The sequence below is a fragment of the Tamandua tetradactyla genome, chromosome 12 (genome assembly GCF_023851605.1).
Source record: "Tamandua tetradactyla isolate mTamTet1 chromosome 12, mTamTet1.pri, whole genome shotgun sequence".
In the NCBI taxonomy this organism is placed as follows: domain Eukaryota; kingdom Metazoa; phylum Chordata; class Mammalia; order Pilosa; family Myrmecophagidae; genus Tamandua; species Tamandua tetradactyla.
The window spans coordinates 90,790,525-90,798,871 of NC_135338.1; the positions used below are offsets into that span (position 1 = coordinate 90,790,525).

Below are 8,347 nucleotides of genomic sequence, written 5' to 3' on the forward strand. Positions count from 1 at the left end.
CTCACCACTGGGGTCTCAAGTACGCTTCCTAAAGGTTGGTGGCAGAATGACTGTCACCTCTGGAACACTCAACGTCCTCCCTAATGAGCACTACCTTACCAGGTGTTTTTGATATGGAATAAAGCAAGCTACTGATGGGGTAAGTTTGGGTGATGGGTGGGGTTTGGGAGCCTCTTTCTAAGATCTGACCCTTGGTCTCATCGTAGCTGTCCGATTTGCTTGGAGCCTTTATATCCTGAAGTTTGACAGCTGCAATCTAAGGGTCAGACCATGTTTCTCAGAATCAGTATGCGTGTGTCTTGTGTCCTTCTCTGCCATGTCTTGCCTAGAAGACTGTATCCAAGTCTCTTCAATGCTCTGAGTTTTCGTTTTTCACTTATAAATAATAACACAAGCTTCCATTACTGGGCAAACACTCTGAGACACCTACTGGGCTAGATTCTTAATATACCTGACTTTCAATCCTTATAAAAACTCTAGCTGATAAGTATGATTCTGTCCCCATTTTAAAGATTAAGAAACTGTGTCTCCAAGAGATGAAGCAACTTACCCAAGGTCACACATTCAAAAGGTAGTCGAGCCAGGTTTCCAGATGGGGTCAGTTTCCCTCTCAAGTACAACTGCTTCCTACTAAAATTCACTGCCTATCCTATAAAAGCCCCTGCTGCCCCCTGTTCCAGGGGAAATTTTAAGCACACATGCGGTGGAGAGGAAAAGAGCAGTAGTAAAAGGAAGGAGAGGAGCTTGCAGGCAAAATTGATCCCCAGGCTTGGGCCCCATCTGCCTCCAGCCACCACCCACTGGACAGACTCAACTGACAAGATACTTGTGTGCCCATCACTGCAGGCTGCCTTTTACTAACACACCAGGCCGGACAGACTGCCCCAGGACCCCATGCAAGTGAAACAGCACTCAGTACTTGCAAAGTGTCTGTCTGGGCTGCAGCAGCCTAGCCAGGCTGGAAATGCCTCTGCCTCCGGTTTCTCTTAATTTAGAATTCATTGCATCTCTCTTTCCATGAAAGATAAACCAATGGCTGCCCTTGACAGCTGTTTTCTCCAGGGTCATTCCTTCTATCCGCCCAGCTACTCTTTCTTTGGGGATTTGAGCGATGTAATGTTAGGGCTATCAATTTCATTCAGTCCTTCCAGTGTAGCCTGCAGGGACCAAGGAGGCAGCCAAGCCAAGTGCCCTTAATTGTTTGTGCACTGTTCAAGCCAGAGAGGGAGGAGAAGGACAGAGAGAGCAAGGTTTTTAATAAGCTTCTGGAAAACACTCTGTGGAAAGTTCTCAGGGAAGAATGAGGATGTTCAATTAGGTGTTCAACTTAAACTCTCCCACTTACTGGGTGCAGTAGGCAGTTCACAAGCTGTGTTCCACAAGTGCCACGCTCAGCTCCCCAAGCTCCCAAAGGAGATACACCCAACAAATTCTCTGCCCAGACAAAGAGGACGCCCATCCCTTTGCACTTTTATGTAGCTCAATCTGACAATTTCATTGTTGATAGGCCTCAGAGGCGATGGTGGGAAGGATTTTTATACCCTGGGATGGTGGGCAGGGGTGTGGGGTGCTGCTGGAAGGCAATATACCAGAAATGGAATGGCTTTTATGAAGGGAATATATTAAGTTGCAAGTTTACAGTTCTTAGGCTGTGATAATGTCCAAATTAAGGCATCTAGTAAAAGATACCTTAACTCCAAAGAAAGGGCAGAAGTTTGGGGTTTCTCTCTCAGCTGGGAGGGCACATGGTGACCCTGCTAGCATTCTCTCCTTATTTCATAAGGCTTCCCCGTATGAAAGGGGGGAAGGGAATGTTTTCCTTCTGCATCTCCAAAGGTCTCTGGCTGTGTGGGCTCTGTCGGTACTAAGCTTTTTCCAAAAAGCCCTCTTAAGGGGCTCCAGTACGCAACCCCACTTTGAATGGGTGGAGACGTATCTCTGTGGAAACCATCAAATCAAAAGTTACCATGCACAGTTGGGTGGGTCGCATCTCCATGGAAACAATAAAAAAGATCCCATCCAACAATTTTGAATGAGGATTAAAGAACGTGGCACTTCTGGGGTACATAACAGTTTCAAACCAGCAAAGGTGGGTTGACTCAGGTTTTCTGAGCATTGAATGAAGTGGGGTCAGCAGTAGATAAGCATTACCCCACTTAAGCGGCAAGTCAACCCTGAAAAGTAGATACAATGCTCCCCATTTTTCAGATGAGTCAACTGAGGCTCTGAGACATTCAATAACTTGTCAAAGACCATGCAATTCAAAAGTGGAGGAGGCAAGGATTAAAAATACAGGTGAGGGCAGGCCATGGTGGCTCAGCTGGCAGAGTTCTTGCCTGCCATGCAGGAGACCTGGGTTCGAGTCTGGGTGCCTGCCCACGCACACACACAAAAAAAGTACAGGTGAGACTAGTGGTTTTCAATCACAGGTGATTTTGTTCCCCTTCTTTACCCCTGCCCCCTCACCTAGGGGAATTTGCTATGCCTGGAGATAGTTTTGGTTGTCACAGCTGGGAGACAGGAAATCTGCTAAACATCCTACACCGCACAGGACAATCCCCACCACAAGGAATTATCTAGCTCAAAATACAGTGCTGTTGCAGTCAACTCCTGCATTAGACTGACTCAGAGCCTGCGAGGCTGTGTGGGTTGGGAAGGCAAACGCAGAGACAATAAAATTATTCAAAGTTGCTATTGAAATTGTACATAATGTTTCATAAATTTTTTGTGTGGTCAGGTCCTTGGTGTCTCCCAAACTTAATGGGACATAGGGAGAGGAGAAATTCCAAGGCTCTCTCTGCAGATGATTCTGATGCACAATTTCGTTGGTTTCTCTAGTAGAAACCCAGATGCCAAATCCCCTGGCCTGGCATTAAGATCTCATCCCAAAGGTCATTATGTGCCTGGAGTAGGAAGCATTTTCAAAATGGTGATGCAGAAAAGAAAAATATCCTGCAAGGAAAATGAAACATAACTCAGTTGTGGTAGGGTACACTTCATCTCCAGAAAGCACCGGCATTTTAATCAGCCCCGGAGGCCGAGGCAGCCTGCTATTTACCCCACGCACAGGTCCGGGAGCTACAGGGGATTTCCTGCTCTCCTCGGAGATGGGACGTCACTTGGAAACAGAGGAAGGTTGGAGATAAGAACTTTCCACAGAGATGCCTAGAAATAAAAGGGCTTATCAAGTGGGGAAGTAAGCTGCAAAATGTATTTCTTAAACATTGATGTGATCTCATCATCTTTCTCGGCAAAACTGGACATGTGTTCAAGTCCAAGCTCAATCCCCCACATGCTGGGCCCTTTCCCACCTTCCCCAGATAACCTCCATGAAGACTCACTCTTTGGCCATGTTGTTGTACCTTCTCTCTGGAAGGTATCTTGAAGCCATCCCGACCCACCTTTCCAGGCAGCCAGTACCCTCACGGGCATGCCTCCAGCCCTGGGTTTTTCCTCCATTGTAGCCCAAGCTTCAGCTCCGTGGCTGAAGCTCCCGTTGCTCAAGCACAGAACCTTCCTCTGACACATTTCTGTCCCCAGTGTGCGAGGATGGCAGAGCCTCTTCTCCTCAGCAAAATGAGTGAATTGAGACAAGACAGGGAGTTGAGGTGAGGGGTGACAGACACTAGAGGCTAATGAGAAGACACCTTTATGGTATGGCAAGAAGCAAGATTCAAAAGTTTGGGCGTCAGAAAGCTTAGGTGATGTCATACCTCCATTATTCTTATCTTACGTCACAACTTCTCTAGCTCTCAGTTTCCTCATCTGTAAAATGGAAGATAAGCTTAACTGGTAGGATTGTTATGAGGACACATGAGGTGATGCATGTCAAAAAACATAATACCAGGCATAAAGAAAACACTTAAAATACAATGTCCCCCTGTTTTGCTAAAGATGATACTATGGCCAGTAATGGGCCATTTTGCTTTGTCTGGGTAGTAATGATCAGGGATTTAAACTGGTAGATCCAGAATTCTTTGGCTGGGTCTCCTTTGTGACCTATGGGAGATGGGTTTGAAACAGTCAAGATTTGACATGCTGTCTGTGCTCATATAATAAACTGGTACTACTTGGCCATGTTAGCGGCTTAGCTCCTTACCCTCAATTTGTTAGAGAAAAAATGGCCAGGTAATGGCACTGCCAAGGCCCCACGACAGAATTCCCCTCGCTCTAGCTACATGGCAGCCCCTCAACCTTAACTTTGAATAGCTTGATGTTCCCCTTTCCAATTGGCTGTGTTCTAGAATTTCCAAACCTGGCACAGGGGCTGGCATACAACCTGCCCTCAGTCACCGATGGCTGACTGGAGGGAAGAGAAGCTCCCAGGCATTTTCTAGCAATGCCAGCCAAATAGTAGCAACCATCGGAGCAGGTGAGAAGGAGCGCATGCCACAGAAATCGGCATGCTCTCCCGTCCCGGGAGAACAGAGCTTTACGTTTGTAAAGGAGATGACTCTTTTCAGGCACAGCCGGGTCCCCTAAAGAAAGTGATCTCTGTCGCCATGGTTAAGGGGATGATTTGAGGCAAAACTACAAAACGCTTTTGTCTGGAGAGTGAGAGGTTTGGCTGGACTCATGCTGCCGCTTCACCTCTCCTCCCCCCTTCCTCTCCCTCCAACCAAATACTTCCCGTTCTTTTGGAGGCCGCCCTTACCCCCTTCTGCCTTCTCATTAGCACTCCAGCAAGGCAGCCAGCTGTAACCAGACCCTGCCACTGATGCTATCACCTGGCCCCTGGTGACTGGCACTTCGACTAAAAGCCTCCTCTGCCTCCTGCACTGTGATTGAGTTTCCCTCTCCTCCTGGAGGTATGTGTCAGCACCAGACTGCCCAGAGCTCACCCACCAGCCTGCAGCGCCTGCTGGCATGAACCAGCCCTCTTTTCCTCATTGGCCAATTTCCCCAGTTGGGCAGATGGTGCTGGGCAGGCTGCAAGCAGGAGCCGGAGGGCCCGGTAGGCAGGCCCGCTTCCCTAGTCCCCGGGATGCAGGGGTTGAAGTGCCAAAGGAGGGAGGATTCAAAGCACCAGTGACATCTTCTCAACAGATAGAGCTCTGGGCTGTGTCAAAGGATATCCTGAGTGCTGGGAAGCTGAATGAAGGTGAGAGACTGAGCAAACACAAAGTAGTTTTCCTGTGCCCACAGAATGGTGATCAGGCTGAAGAGGGACATGAGCACAATGAGAACAGCCAGGGGATCTAAAGACAGTACCTTAGTACAAAGATCTCAGGAACACTTAAGGAGCTCCGTGATGCTGAGAACTGGCCAAAGGAACCTCGTGGAAGAGAGAAGGTGGCTCTGGACAAAAATCCTAGCCTGCTCCCACTTGCAATCTTTACCAAAAAAGGTTCCTTCACAGGCATGCCTCTACATTCCTAGACAAAATTTAAAACTTCAGAAATTGCAAATTATCATCATTCCCCCAAGCCTGCATTTCCCTAATTTCCTCATGCTGTGGACCCATCAGTCAATCCATGTGGTCATTTAAAAAAGCGTAGCACTGATTTATCACTGTGAACTACTTCAGAGGTCCCTGCTTCATTAGCCTAAGGCAGCTCAGACACAATCAGACCGAATTCCCACCGAAAATTTGGCCATTTCACAAACACACCCATCTTTGTTGTATTTCCACAAATCAACCTAGAACCCTTTCATCCCTCCTCGGGGAGAGGGAACACCAACATTTATTGACGTCATCTGTTGGCCTGGCTCTTCCGTATACAACCTCATAGGATCTCTGCACTACCAATAGGTTCATTCTTCTCTCCCGTTACTCAAAAACCCAAACTGGAAACCCAGAAATTGCCTGGCAATCTCCCTTCCTCGCTACAGCATTCTATACCAGCTACTATCAATTTAATCTTTCAAATAGCTCTTGATTTTATTCCTCCCTTGCTTAACCATCTAACCTCTATTGACTTTCCAGAGCACACCATAGTTACCAGCTCCTCCCAGTGACTCTGATGGAGTCAAACTCTCTCTCCTCCATGCACCTTCCTTCTTGGTGATGTTCCATTTTTATTCTTGCAGTTTACACTATGTTTTTTTGTAAGTATCTGTCTTTCCTGATAGACTGTCAACAGCTTGGAGAGCCAGCCCTTATCTTGCTGCCTAGAGCTTTGCTTTCTTTCCGGCACCAGTGGAATGAATAAGGAATCTGTGGTTCATGGGTTATGTGTATGATCCCAGAGGTCAGATTCCCGTCCAGGCTGATTGTTCGAATTCTCCATGTTGCTGTTTTTTAGGCTCAGCACAATTTCAAACCTCTATCCACCAACGGCTATTGCAGTTGAATCTGGAATTCATGTGGCTTGGTGCACCAACGCTGTCAATCCCGATTTCAGTTAGTAGTCTGGAAGTCTGGGGATGCCTGTGGGCCTGGATGCAGAGCCCTGAGGCTGGGACAGAGATGTCAGCCTTTGGAATAGTCTTTCCTCCAACAGGATGATGGCGGATCTCACCTCATATCTAATCCAAATTTGAAGAATGAAAAGATCAAGAAGGGATATGTAAAGTCTAGCTTTCTGAGCATTGTTTACAAAGAATGGTTTAGAAATCCATTCTTTCTGTGACCTGAAGACACTTCAAACTAGCAAAATAATGGCAAGAAATTCCATGAAAAGAAAGTATGGGGAATTATGAAAGATTATGATATGAAATAAACTAAAAATCACTTAATCACGAATCAAATTAGAGAGAGATAAGCTACAATCCACGGACCCTTGGCCTGTAGCAAAACACCAAGACAAATTCAAACCAACAATTATTATTTGGGCACAAAGATCAGATTACAGGAAGTCCCTACTTTGCACAGTATTCTGTTAACTGAAACTCAGGTGTATTAGAACTGCACAAATCCAAGATGCAATTCAGATATGCACAGGTTTCAGTTAACACAGTGCCATGCGGCCTGCCTTATTTGATTCATCAGCATATTAAATTAATAATACAGTAACAAATAAGCAGAGATTACTCTAGGAATGTGAGGAAAAAATGAATTTAGAAAATTTACCAATGTAATTCAATACATTAACCCAATTCTATAATTAGTACAATAAAGGAAGAAAAAATCATATGATTAAAAATGATAGAAAAGCACTTGATAAGGTGTAACACCTATTTCTGACATATCTTTAAAGCTTATGCTTTAAAAACTAGGGCAAAAGGAACCCATTTAAACATGATAAGGGTATCAGCCTTTGGTACTACATGAGAGAATACACATGGAAGGCAGTACAGCATAATGGTTAAATACTTGAGCTCTGAAGTAAACACTCCTGGATTCAAATATTTAAAATAAAACTTTCCTAGATGTATGACTATGGTCAAATTCCTTGATTTCTCTGTACTTCAGTTCATCATCTGGAAAATGGATAAATAAAAATGTATATAAACTGCTTAGAATATTATCATTTAGTTAATACTTAAATACTACAATTACTATAAAACTATAGCAGGCAACAAATTTAAAGTAAAATCTTAAAAATGTTTCTGTTAAAGTTGGAAATGAGACAATTATGTCTGTTAACATCGATGGCTACTATTCAACAATTTACTGGGGATCCTATGCAATGCAATAAAACCAGAACAAAAGGAGCTACAAATATGGGGAAGGAATAGACAAAACTGAGAAAAGACTCAGCATCCTTGGGAAATGGACTGTACATGATGAGTCAAGTGGAAATGGCTTTCCTGGGGGACTTGCTACCATGTTAAAACTGATTTGCTTACCCGAATTGGAATTCCAAAAGGACCTCTCTTCCTGGAAACTGGCCATAGCTGGCAGTTGGCCTGGAAAGTCAATGAAAAAATTCACAGTGCACTGAGTGACCAAATTAATGGGCAACAATACTGTTGAGAGGGCATGTATCCTCACTTAGAAATGATTTATGGACATACTAATTTCACCCTCAATGGTTGAGTGTTACAGGAGCCCTAGGCTAAAAGGGTGGTTTTGTGGGAGCATTATGGCAAACCAAAGTTGTGGTATTTATTGCTGTTTTCTCAGGGCCAGGGTGCCATGGATAAAAGAAAGCTCACTGTTCCCACAGTACAATTGGCAGGATTAAAGAGATTAAAGACCAGCATCATTTTATACCCAGGGAGGTAGATGGATGGTGCTTCATAGTATTTGGAAGACTCTTTCACTGCAAACTGAGTTCCTGGTGGCTTGTATATGATTAAGTCCACAAACCACATGTAATCTGGAATTTATTTTAACTTTCATTTTTAAAAAAGACTTCAACATTCCAATTACAGGAAATATATGTTTTATGGCGAAGGAACACTAATAGAAAGCGACTGTGTAATATTTACTGATATTTGATAGGCTGTACATGTATAATTA

At 44.6% G+C, this 8,347-nt stretch overlaps 1 long non-coding RNA gene across 1 annotated transcript; it reads right to left on the reverse strand.

Moving 5' to 3' along the window:
* Nucleotides 1–937: 937 nt before the first annotated feature.
* LOC143651661 (uncharacterized) lies at nucleotides 938–6,515 on the reverse strand. The gene is made up of 3 exons (XR_013160116.1): nucleotides 5,943–6,515; nucleotides 3,059–5,375; nucleotides 938–2,952 (listed from the first exon to the last, which is right to left on the reverse strand). It is a non-coding gene; the product is annotated as an uncharacterized LOC143651661 (long non-coding RNA).
* Between the last annotated feature and the right edge of the window lie 1,832 nt (nucleotides 6,516–8,347).